Genomic DNA, 13,623 nt, shown 5'->3' with positions numbered 1-13,623 from the left:
TGTCCCTGCAAACCAGGACACATGGCCACCTCATCCGCAGGCAGTGAGCCCCTGAGATACTTCTGGGCAGCAGACAGTGCAAAGACTCAAGTGCTCACGCTTGCTGTCCAGCCTTCTCCACATGGTCGGTGAGGGAAGGGGGGAGGCTGGGCGTCTCCACATCCATGGGGACAGCTCAGAGGTGGGAAATGGGTGAGCAGATCAATGCCCTCACTGCAGCTGAAGAAACTGAACAAGCACTGAATTTTCCAAAAGAAAGTTTGGGAGTAAATTTGAGAGGAGGCCTCCAAAGCCTTCTTCCCATAATTATCAAAATGATTCAATCCGGTCCATGAGCAGGTCTTTAAATGGCTTCCTGTGCCAGGTGCGGAGGCCAGACACTGGGGACCCAGAGGAGAACAGGAGCCATGAATGGGAGAGACGAAGCTTTCTGCCCACACATGCAGTTTAGAGCAACCGGTCCCAGACCAGAGGCAGCAGACAAGCCACGGGGCACAGAGGAGGGAAGGGAGGACTCCAGCTGGGGAGGCCAGGGATGCTTTGCTGAGGAGAGCATGCCTGCGCTGAGCCTGGATCGCCACTTCTGCCTACAGTTAGCACATTTTTTTTTAAAATACATGGACTCCCGTATTTTTTTATTTTTTATTTATTTATTTATTTTTGGCTGTGTTGGGTCTTTGTTTCTGTGCGAGGGCTTTCTCTAGTTGCGGCAAGCAGGGGCCACTCTTCATCACGGTGCATGGGCCTCTTACTATCGCAGCCTCTCTTGTTGCGAAGCACAGGCTCCAGACGTGCAGGTTCAGTAGTTGTGGCTCACGGACCTAGTTGCTCTGCAGCATGTGGGATCTTCTCAGACCAGGGCTCGAACCCGTGTCCCCTGCATTGGCAGGCAGATTCTCAACCACTGCGCCACCAGGGAAGCCCCAGTTAGCACATTTAAAAAGAAACCTATTTTGCCTTTTTTCGTTAGGATCTCATACTTTCTGTTCAGAAGTAGGACAATTTCTTGGAGACCTCCAGGAAATGCTCTGTTCCCAAACCTTCCTCCATACACTCTTTCTTGAGAGGAAATTCATGCATCTCTCCATCTATTCATCACACACACAGGATCCCAGGCCTCATGCCACTGGGGATACAGGGGTGAACAAGACAGACACAGTCCCACCCTCAGGGAGCTTCCATCCTCATAGGGGGAGACATGCTAAACAAGCACGACAATACATTGCAATTATGATGGGTAATTTGAATCAAAGGAGGGTACACCTGGGCAACCTACCCTAATCATCAAGGGTCTTCCTTGGAGACCTGACATTGGAGCCAACCAGCAGGACAAGTGAGATTAACGGAGGGTGAGATTGGCCTGGGGAGGTGGGGGTGGCAGAGCGTCCCAGGAATGGAGTCTTGAGGGAAGAGACACCAAAACATCAATGTGGCTGGAGCGTGGAGAGAGGAGGGGGAGAGGGAGAGAGCGGGGCAGAATGGGACTAGGGAGGCTGGCAGAGCTCAGATCAGTGGAGGGGAGGATTAGAGAGTGTATCAGTTGCCTACTGCTGCGCAATTAGTTACCCCAAAATTTAGCGGCTTAAAACTACAAAAACATATTACATCACAGGATTTCTGAGGGTCATAAACCCACAGCACCTTACTTAGCTGAGTGGTCCAGCACAGGGTCTCTCATGAGGCTGCAGTCCCTGACGGCTCCAAGGGATCTGTTTCCAGGGAGTCTCACGCACTTGGCTGCCGCCTGGAGTCCAGGTCCTTGATTCCTGGGCCCCTGCACTAGGAGAGAACCCATGAAGTGGCAGCTGGCTTCTCCCAGAGTGAGTAATCTGAGAGGGAGGGCACCAAAAATGGAAGCCACAGTCTTTTATGACCTAATCTCAGAAATGACAAGCCATCCTTTCTGCACTATTTCATTGGCCAGAAGGTAGTCTAAACCCAGTCCACACCCAAGAGAGGGTGTTACATGAGGGTGAGAATACCAAGATGTGGGGACCATTTGGGGTCATCTAGGAAGCTGGCCTCCCAGGGAGCATAATCAGATTTGTATCAAAAAAATCATGCACCCATAAAGGAATTTTCTGGAGTGATGGAAATATTCTATATCATGATAGAGGTTATACAAATGTAAACCTTTGCCAAAATGCGTTGAAGTGTAAATCTTAGATGCATTGTTGTTTAAAAAGATTGCTGCTTCTGGGAAGATGGAGTAGATATACTCTTCTCTGTTCTTCCTGTTGAGTACAAATAAAAATCCTGAACATTATATATATAAAATAAACATAAGAAGATTCTGAAAGGGGGAGAGAAGGTGCAGACCAGCCAGGCACCTGATGACAACATGGGTTTTCTTTTTGTCTCGTAGACCCCAGCTTTGGAACTAAAGAAGGCAACAATCTGAAACATCAACAAACGCGGACCCAAAAAGTCCTAGGAGAAGCCCACTTTCTCTAGTCAGAGGACCAGGAAAGGGGCATCCGCAAGATAGAAAACTTTTGGACAATGACCACCCTACTCCAGGCAAACACCATAGAAAACCTGCGGTGAATCCCCAAAGAACTATGCTGAGTGGAAAAAAAAAAAAATAGCCAGTCGCTAAAGGTTACACACTGTATGATTCCACTTATATAACAATCTCAAAATGACAAATTTATACAAATGAAGGAAAGTTTAGTGTTAATCTAAGAACAGTTGGGGAGGGGGAAGGAGAGGGAAGACAGTGCAGCTATAAATGGCAGCGTGAGGGATCCTCGTGGAGATGGCAGTGCTCTGTGTCCTAACTTTCCTTGTCAGCACCCTGGTGGTGACACTGTACTGCAGTTTTGTGATTGTTAGGGTGCAGGGTTCCCTCTATTGTTTCTCTCTGAGTGTATTACTTCTAACACTTGCATGTGAATCTACAATTATTTCAACATAAAAAAAATTATTTTTAAAAAGGGCCACATATGTTATGATTTCACCTATATGGCATTCTGGGGCAAAACAAAAAAGGGGCAGAAGATCTGTCTTGCAGGAGCTGAGTGTGGGCTTGACTTGCAGGTGACTCTAAAGGGGCAGCGGGAAACTTCCTGGAGTGACAAAAATGTTCTAGGCTTTGATTGTGGTGGTGGTTCCCTGAGTATATGTGGTTATCAAAATTCAGAACTGTGCACTAAAAAGGATGAATTATACTGTATATAAATGATATCTCCATGTAGCTGTTTTTTTAAAAGATAGTTATGTCCAAAGAAGTGATTTTCCTCATCTCTTTGGCCTCTGAAACTTTTCTTCAAAGGAAATCTCACGTGGATTTTTTAACCTGTAAAACAGATAAAATTGGGAGTCTGCACTTGAATTGCATAGGGGATGCCCTGCCCCCCATCATCACAGGTAGCCCCAATGCCTCAGGAAGAGTTGAAGAATGCTGTTCTAAGTCACAAGAAAACGGCTCGTCAAATCCCTGGCTCTGTGAGTTGTGGGACCCAAGGGGTGACCTGAGGAAAACGGCTCCAATCCGTGAGCTGGGTTTCCTAGTCAGCAATTTGGAAACTCTGAAGGCAGTTCCATACTCCTGGGTGTCAGGTTGAGGCAGTGAATCTCCACTGTGAGCTGAGAGCAGCACTGACTGGTGCCCGAGAAGGGCCGGCGGGGAGTGGTGTTAATAAAAAGTGGTCGTGTTAAAAAGAGGCCCAGAGGCACTCAAGTGAAAATCAACGTACTGCCTTGGTAGTGCTGGAGGGATGCAAGAGTCCCGAGAGAGCAAGCTGTGGTTGTTGCAAGTGGGACAGCCCCTGCCAGCTTCCCATACCCACTGGCTTTCTGTCTGTCCCTGCCCCAAATGGGAAACGGAGGGGAAATGGCTTACCTTACAATATCCTTAGAAGCAAGAGGCTCTCTTGAGGCACCTACATCTTTTTTTTTTTTTGAGGCACCTACATCTTTTTTAGCTCCATCCTTGAAGAGAATCTCCCAAAAAAGGGATTCTGGTGGATGCTTCTGGAATTGGTTCTGTCAGCACTGAGTCTGCACCTTCTGGATGACCCGGTGAATCCTGCATCCTCTGACTTACCCCAGATTCCCAGCTGTCACCTTTTAGAGTCTCCTTCTCTTGGGTGCTTTTTTCCTGAACCAGTTTTAGGTGATGGAAATTCGTGAGTTCAGTGTTGACAAAGAGGGTCTCTCAAAATTGCCTCATACAGTCAAAGAATAGAGCACAGACCACTCAGATCTAAGAACCAGAGACTAGGGGATGAGACCCTCCTTTGCCAGACTCACAGCTTCACTGGCTCCCTTCAGTACCTGGTAGACATATGCTGCAAAGGAACGTGTTTGGAGACAGAAGTTGCCCAGTCACCATGGTGATGAAGATGTGCTACTTGCATTGTACAGGGCATCCTATATATTTAGCAACAGCAATCAGAAAGGCTGCAGTTGCATTCAGCTGGGGCACATGACTGGCTGGTCTGAGCATATTGAACAAGATGCAGTCCCCACAGAAGGGTATCGATGAGATTTTGGTGATGTCTGAAGACCTCCCCGTGACAGAGTCCAGTCTTTCTAATGAGCCTGATTTGGGGGAGGCAGCATGGTAGAGCAAGCCTGTGTGGCTAAGACACTAAACAAGGATGGAAGGAAGGTTGTGGATGCCAGAGATACTTAAACAGTGGAATCGTTTTCCAACTTCCAATTCCTGGAGCCACATTAATGAGACGAAAGACTCTCCAAGAACTACTAATTTTACTGCATGACCCAGGTTCCCATTTGTTCTCCTTGCAACGAGATGAAATGTTACTATCTTAGCAGCCGTATAGTGGGAAGGCCTCAGGAAAATTCTCTCCCTGGGGTCTGAGACTCCCTCATACTGCTTGCTATTTAATGATTTTTTTCTCTTATTTTGAAAACAGCTGAGATTAATAATCTTCTATGCTGGGTAGAGGGGGTGATGGGTATTAATAATATTTTGATTATTTACTGTATACCAGGAAATACACAAAATGCTTTACATTTATTTATTTTAAAGGGTGAGATTCATGTAGCATATGATTAACCATTTTAAAATGTACAATTCAGGGGCATTTAGTGCATTCACAAATGTTGTACAACTATCACCTCTTTCTAGTTTCAAAACTTTTTCATCATCTCAGAAGAACATCCTGTACAATCAAGCAGTCACTCTCCATTGCCCCTCCCTTTGTCCCCTGGTAACCATTAATCTGTTTTCTGTTTCTGTGGATTTACCTATTCTGGATATATCTTAGGAAAGGAATCATATGATATGTAACATTTTTGTCTGACTTCTTTCACTTAGTGTAATGTTTTTGAGGGTCATTCAAGTTACAGCAGATATCAGTACTGCATCCCTTTTTCATAGCTGAATAGTATTCCACTATATGGATATACTACAATTTGTTTATCCACTACTCCACCGATGGCACATATATTATTAACTCATTTAATCCTCTCTACAGTCCTATGAAGATTTTTTGTTTGCTTTTTACAGGACAGGAAACTGAGGCGCAGAGAAGTGAAGTGACTTGCCCAGAGTCATAGTATAGGACAAGGTAGCATAGGGATTGGAACCCAAGCAGTTTGGCTCCCTTCAGTGCTCTGCTTCCCCACAGAAATGTTGTTTCTGGGGGCAGAAAGTGAAACTCTAACAATACATGTAAAAAACAAACAAACCAAAAAAGTGAGCGAAGCTGTTGCAAATGTTAGTTATTTGTTCCTAAGAAGGAGGGGAAAAACAAAAAAGAGAGAAGAGGAAAGGAAAGGGAAGAGCAAGAGGAGTCAGACAGAGAGAAGGAACAGGGGTACTGCGGGTGCTGCAGGAAGTGAGAATTTCTCAGGACGAACATGGATTTCAAATGGTTGCAGCCAAAGTTCTGGTACATGCAACGATTTGCTTTCATCGTCACATCAGAGGGACTGAGAAAACAGGAGGAAGTGCTGGGCCCCTGGTTTGGGTCGAGGGAACTGCAGAAATAGAGAACAGCCACAAGCCGCAGAGAGGAGAACAAAACTGGGCAAAGAAACGAATTTAGTGGGAAGTTGATCATGAAAAACTGTCAGGAATTCAGAGGAATCTTGCCAAGTCTGTGGACTTCTACAATCAATGGGAAAAGGTTAGAATTAAGCTTATCTAGATCTCGAGAGGTCCTGAGACCACAGTCGATAGCTGGGTTATACTATATGAATTAAACATCTTTCCAATGAGGAGCAGCGTTTCGTGAGGCACAAATGAGATGACATCTGCTTTCTCATAAATACATCATGTGTCGGGAAAAATGGAGGAGGTGGAAACATAGTTAAGTCTGTAAGGAAGCTGTGGAACTAAGGTTGACAGAGAAAATCTCACAACTCCCATTGTAGAGGTCTCCAAAATCCACAGAGCCCGAAGAACCAAAGAGTAAATCCATTAGTCACAGAAGTCCAAACCAGTCACCAAAACAAGGCCCCAACTCAGCTCTCTGAAGGCAGAGTGCGGATCTAGGGGTCTTTGAGCCCCCCGGGAAGCACTGACAATGCAGAAGCCGGCCTGGGAACCCCCTGCAACAGACATTTGTGTGTGAGCCGAGGAGTCAGTTGGAGAATTGGCCACATTCAAACAGTCAAGCAATGATGAATGAATTATTAATTCAAGCCCAAACCAAAACTAAGTCATAATCATTAATATTGCAATAGACTTAACTCCTGATTGTTCACATGGACCATTAGCCATCCCTGGTGAGTGCTGAGAGAAACCTCATCCTTCCAGATTGCCGAGATGGAGACTGAAGCTACCTCAGTGTTTTCTGTCTGAATGGGGGCTCTGAACAATACCAATAATTGACGTAGTATCCAACGATGTCAATCCGCTAATCTTATATAACCCTCGCTGGAGGTAGTGCTTGTAACATGACATGATTTTTCGTCTTTTCTCCCTTCCTCTACTTTGATGTATATGTTAACTGAGAGAACTGGCTGAGAAAAGATGGAAGGGGGGTCGAAAAATAATCATCCGTAAACGGGATGACCAGCTGCCAAGTAACCAAGAGCCATCCGTCCTGTGTCAAGGATCCTTTATGCTTATTTCTAAACCATGGGCCATGATTTAAGCAGAGCATTATTGATATCAGACCCAGCAGGAACGGAACTCACATTCTTAAACTCCACTTCCAAAAGAGGCACACACTATTATCTTATTTATTTTTTGTACATATACTTCCATATATTACATTTATTTGTTTCCATTATAAAACTCTTAAAAGACATGGAAAACTATTAAATATCAATTTATCAACTGCAGCGTGGAACAGCCACTTCTGACATGACCTGCTACAACAGAACAAGACAGAGTGTGACCTTTTGGAGCAGTCAGATTCCTTTACTGAATACCTGGAAGTTGGAGGGGAAAACGGAATGTGCAGACAGATGCTGTTTCCTTCCATGTCTGCATCTCCTCCCACCACAGTTTGATATAAAGCATCCCAAGCCCTGAGATGAAATCCCATGACACTGGTAGGATCAGAACTGCGACTTAATATTTTCAAGTTCATAACAGGAGCTTACTTCAGCAGCATCTTGAATCTGCCTGGAGTGTAGAACTGAAAGTTTACAAAATGGGGACAACTCAGAGCTTATTACTTATTTGATTTCAGTCTGGTTTGATCTCTGCTTCATCCCTTAAGCAGGGAGATCTTGTCCTGTTATCTCCCTTCAACAGAGGAGGTTGCTGAAGCTTATAATGGTTACAGTGATTAGTTCAAGTTCACAGATTAAATTCAGAACCATGATTTAAATCCAAGACTTGTGACTATTAGGCCACCGTCATGCCCATGGCCCTTCTTCCTTATCATTTGCTACTGCCCCAAAAGAGGGCTACATGTGGCCACCCCCATCAGATATTGTCCATATTTTTTTTCCTGCTGCCCTGACCCTTGTTCTAACTATGAACTGAGTCCTTTTTTTTTTAACCTATTTTTTTAAATTATTTTAAATTGTGGTAAAATGTACATAACATAAAATTTACCATCTTAACCATTTTAAGTATACAGTTCAGGGGTATTAAGTACATTCCCATGTTGTGCCAGAGCACACACTATTCTTAATTGACCAATGGATTTTAAGTAAAAACAACACAGAAATGCTGGGCTTTAGAGCTTGTCATCTCTCCTGCTCACAAAACAAATATTGGAAATAATTGCTTTTAATATGCATCAGGCAAAAATCTCTGATGTGAACAGTCCCCGCTAGACAGTTTCAGTGACCTCTGGACTGGCCTCCAGGTGCCACTGCCCCAGTCCACCCCTCAGCCTGCTGGGTCCAGTCCCCATAGCCCTGGCTTAGGCATGCTGGTCCCTGTACCAAAAACTCTGATGGATCCTCACGCTCTATAGTGCAAGTCTATGCCCGTTAGGTTAGCATTCATAAATCTATCGAGTGCCTCCGATGTTGCTGTGGAGCCACTACTAACTACTGCTTCCCTATCTGCTAATGACTGCTGCCATGTGTGAGCCCTTCCTATGTGCTCAACACCGTAGGAAGAGACTTGGTCATCTCATTTAATCCTCTCATCAAAGTTAAGAGTTGTAGGTGTTGCTGAAATCAGTTTACAGGTCAAGAAACTGAGATGAAGCCGAGTCAGGCACTTTACTCACAGCTTCATTACTGGTTACGTGGGTTCTCGTTTAGCCTCTTGTTCACCTTCCAGCTCCTGTCATAAAATGGGGTGGTCGTGTTTTTATCTGCCATAGCACCCCTCAATCTCAGGGGAGAAACTAGCTTCAAACCCAGACTTATTGGGAGAGAAAAAAATATTTTAGCAGCCTAGAGCAAATATAAATTGGTAAAGGAATCTGTGTTGATAAACAGAAAAGCTACATATTCTGTGACTCAGCCATTCTACAACTAGGAATAAATACATCCTGAGGAAATCAGAACCATGAGTACACATTTGTCTGCAAGGATGAACACTGGAGCATTATTTATATTAGTGAAAACAACCCTCAAGTCCAATAATAAAGGGCTGATTAAATTATACATATAGTTTATACACATATCCATATTATAATAATTGTTAAGATATACTGAGTGCTTACCATGTGCCACTCATTGTTTCAAAGGCTTTATTGGTATTAACTCATTTAAACCATGTGGTGGATTGCAGTATGATCCTTAAAATGAGATTGCACAGGAATACTTATGGCTTGAGAAAATGTTCATGATCTTTTTTTTTGGCTGAGCCACGTGGCTTGAGGGATCTTAGTTCCCCGACTGACCAGGGATTGAACCAGTGCCCGCTGCAATGGAAGCACGGAGTCTTAACCACCAGGGAAGTCCTGTTCATGATCTATTGTTGAATGAAAGAAGCATATTTAAAAATTATGTTTAAAAACTATAAGTTTATAGCAGCTTTATTCATAATTGCCAAAATCTGGAAGCAACCAAGATGCCCTACAGTAGGTGAATGGATAAATAAACTGTGGTACATCCAGATAATGGAAAGTTATTCAGTGCTAAAAAGTAATGCGCTATCAAGCCATGAAATGACACAGAGGAAACTTAAATGCATATTCCTAAGTGAAAGAAGCCCATCTGAAAAGGCTACATACTGTATCATTCCAACTATATGACATTCTGGAAAAGGCAAAACTATAAAAACAGTAAAAAGATCAGTGATTGCCAGGGGATGGGGTGTTGGTGGGGAGTGATGCCAGGTGGAACACAGAAGTATTTAGGGCAGTGAAAATACTCTAAATGATACCATAAGGATGGATACAGGTCACTATACATTTGTCCAAACTCATAAAATATACGACGCCAAGAGTGAACCCCAAAGTAAACAAACTATGGACTTTGGATGATAACAATATGTCAGCGTAAGCTCATCCATTGTAACAGACGTCCCACTCTAGTGTAGGATGTTGACAACATGGGAAGCTGTGCATATGCTGGGGGCAAGGGGGTATATGGGAAATCTGTTCCTTCCCCTCAATTTTTCTGTGAACCTTAAACTGCTCTAAAAAAAAGTCTTAAAAAAAAAACTACATAGTAGAAGTAAAATGATAGTAATTAGGTCTGAGAAATGGAATTACTATTTTTTATTGTCTTCTTTGTAATTTGGAGAATATTCCACAATAATAATCACTTATTACTTTTTAAAAAAACTGATTTAAAAGTAAACACATAGTCAAGGTATTAGATGGCACCTGAGGACCTGATGGCCAGAGCATCAGGCAAGGTCACTGATAAATAAGTGAGCCCGGCTGGCACATTGGCCAGGGAGCCAATGACCCTGGGGCTGACCACAGGGGCCCTCAGCAAAGTGACCCAACAAGGGCCACTCTGTGCTGTGGGCCCCGCCTACTGCCCTATTTGCTCAGAAGTTCTGCTGCTTTGAGGCCCTGGCACTGGGTCACCAGGGAGGAATCCAGTCACTCTGGCCAGCACTAAAAACAGAGTTCAGGGCCTGACACACTCAGGACCAAGATCAAAGGTCTTATTCTAGCTGTGAGAGGACTTCGCTGTCTGGCTCCTGCTGATTTTTTGGACTCAGTTTTCCACGGCTCTGTGTCACAGAACTTCACTCCAGAAAGACCATTTTCTCCTAACTTTCCTATGTCCCCATAATGCACTTTCCTCCTCCTGCACGCTTTCCAAACTTTCCTTTCCCACTCTCTGCTCCAAATATACCCTTTCTTTATTTCAAGTCTGTGGATGATGCTGATGAAACATGATAATGTTGATGCAAACTGCTCTAAACTTAGGTGTAATCACAATAATAACAGCTACAATTTATGTAGCAGTTAGTGTGTGTTCTTTAAATACACTGAATCCCACTTAATCTTTACAGCTCTTCTGTGGGCAAGTACCAGTGTTCTTCCTTACAGATAACGTATTGAAGACTCAATGAGGTGAGTTCATTGTTTACTTGGGCATGGCAACTTATAGGCAGTGTCCCAGGGGAGGCATCACATGGCCCAGGAAAGCCCACGACTTTTGTCTGATTTCACCCCAGGACTGGAGTCTCAGCACACTGAGTGGCCCTGGGCTCAGCCAGGCCCCTATGGCCTGCTCAAGGCTTGGCAGAGAGGAAGAGTGATTCAAGAGTATGGACCCAACTTGAGCAGCTGCATTGAAAAGATCGCTAGAAATAGTTTCTTTACATACACACTAATTCCTGAAATCCTTTTCTTAGAGGATGTGGCATTTTTCTTGGGAGATGGTATTTATGAAAGAGTATATGACTACACATTGTTTGTTTACTTTGGTCTTCATACGTAGGAGTTGACCAAATTCAGGCATCATCACCTTCACAGGTACTCTGGATAGAGGATGAGTGAATTTAGTTCACACATGTATGCCACACTCCTTATAACAATTCATGCATTAAATATGTGTGAATTGAGCCATATTTTAAAATGTGCCTATTAAGTCTGATAGTTAAGGGAATTCTGCTGTGAATTAGTTTTAAAGTAAGGACCTTTTTAAAGTAATTAGTCCCTAAGTTTTTTTGGTAACAACTTTATTGAGATATAATTCACTTAACTTGCAATTCGTGCATTTAAAATGTAATTTCATGCAATATATGGTCTTTTGCAACTGACTTCTTTCATTTAGCATAATGCTTTCAAGTTCATCCATTGTTATAGCATGTAGCAGACGTCTTTCCTTTTTATAACAAATAATGTTCCATTGCATGGCTACATAACATTTTGTTGTCCATCACTTGATGGACATTTGGGTTCTTTCCAACTTTGGCTACTATGAATAATACTGCTATGAACATTCGTGGTCAAGTTTTTTGTGTGAACATATGTTTTCAATTCTCTTGGGTATATACCTAGGAGTGAAATTGCTGGGTCAAATGGTAGCTCTATGTTTAACTTTTGGAGGAATTGCCAGACTATTTTCCAAACTGGATGCACCATTTTACATTCCCACCAACAGTGTGTGAGGGTTTTGCTTTTTCCACATCCTCACCAGCACTCGTTATTATCTGGCTTTTTATTAATAGCCATCCTACTGGGTATGAATTGGTATCTGGTTGTGGTTTTGATTGGCATTTCCCTGACAGCTAGTGATGTTGAGCATCTTTTCCTGTGCTTATGTATTTATATATTTTATGTGGACATGTCTATTAAGATCCTTTGCCCATTTTTTAATTGGCTTATTTGCCTTTTTATAATTAAGTTGTAAGACATGGGGAATATAGCCAATATTTTGTAATAACTGTAAATGGAAAGTAACCTTTAAAAATTGTATTAAAAAATTTAAAAATAATTAAGTTGTAAGAGTTCTTTACATAGTTTAGATACAAGTCCCTTATCGGATATATGATTTGCAAATAGTTTCTTCCATTCTGTGAGGTATCTTTTTACTTCTGGATGGTATCCTTTTAAGCACAAAAGTTTTAATCTTGATGAACTCTAACTTATTTTTTCTTTTGTTATTCATACTTTTGGTGTAAGAAACCATTGCCAAATCCAAGGTCATAAAGATCTGTCCCTATGTTTCCTTCTAAGACTTTTCTAGGGACTTCCCTGGTGGCACAATGGTTAAGAATCCACCTGCCATTGCAGGGGACACTGGTTCGAGCCCTGGTCCAGGAAGATCCCACATGCCACAGAGCAACTAAGCCAGTGCACCACAACTACTGAGCCTGCCCTCTAGAGCCTGTGAGACACAACTACTGAAGTCCACACGCCTAGAGCCCATAGTCCACAACAAGAGAAGCCACTGCAGGGAGAAGCCCGTGCACCGCAAGGAAGAGTAGCCCCCCATTCGCCGCAGCTAGAGAAAGCCCGCATGCGGCAATGAAGACCCAACGCAGCCAAAAATAAATAAATACAAAGAGTTTTAAAATTTTAGTTCTTACATTTAGGTCGTTGATCCATTTGAGTTAATTATAGGTCCAAGTTCATTCTTTTGCATGTGGATATCAATTTGTTGAAAAGTCTATTCTTTCCTCATTGAACTGTTTCCTCACTCTTGTAATTCAATTGACTGTACTGTGAGAGTTTATTTCTGGATTCTCAGTTCTGTTTCATTGCTCTATATGGCAATCCTTATGCAAGTACACTCGCTCTCTCTCTTCTCGTTACCAAGTTCCTTTATTATTTCCAAAGGACACTTGATGTTAGCTGGGAACAGAAATCGCCCTGGCTGAGCCGTTCAAGGAGCTTAGAAAGCATCTTTTTCCATTTGGTCAGTAATGTCACCAGCAAGGCCTCTTTCACGTTACCTGTTGCAGTGCCTCCGACCTGGGATTCCTGTCGCAGAGATCAAGCCGGACTGAACCCTTCAATTGTGCGGGAGGAGAGCGGAGAAGCCCGGCGACCTAACAGAACCGCTGGAGGGCGCCCCATCTCGCGCTCCGCGCTTCCTGGTGTCCTTCCTCCCGGGTGGAAATAAGGGTCGCGGGGGCCGCCTGGATTTCTTCGGCTTTTGCAAATGTCCAAGTACTCCAAACCCCTAGTTTTCCCGGTACTCTTTACCATAGGCGAGGGTCCCCGAGGCTGTGCTTGGGCAGGACCTTAGAACCTCGGCGTCAGGAGGCAGGAAGGCGCAGCCCCCATGAGCAGCCGGCAGGGGAAAAGCCGCGGTCCCCACTGCGGGACCGCCCCCACGCCTCCCCAGACCCCAGATCACCCGGTGGTTTGCGGG

General features: G+C 43.6%; 1 long non-coding RNA gene across 1 annotated transcript in view; it reads right to left on the bottom strand.

Moving 5' to 3' along the window:
• Positions 1–13,623, bottom strand: part of LOC307191549 — a 102,435-nt gene extending 88,812 nt beyond the window's left edge. Inside the window, exon 1 of the long non-coding RNA XR_013829798.1 lies at positions 12,836–13,623. This is a non-coding gene — a long non-coding RNA (uncharacterized lncRNA). The remainder of the gene's footprint in view (positions 1–12,835) is intronic.

This window comes from Stenella coeruleoalba, assembly GCF_951394435.1.
Source record: "Stenella coeruleoalba genome assembly, chromosome: 9".
Lineage (NCBI taxonomy): Eukaryota > Metazoa > Chordata > Mammalia > Artiodactyla > Delphinidae > Stenella > Stenella coeruleoalba.
Note: the sequence above shows the minus strand (reverse complement) of the source record. Positions and strands in the feature narration are given on the sequence as shown.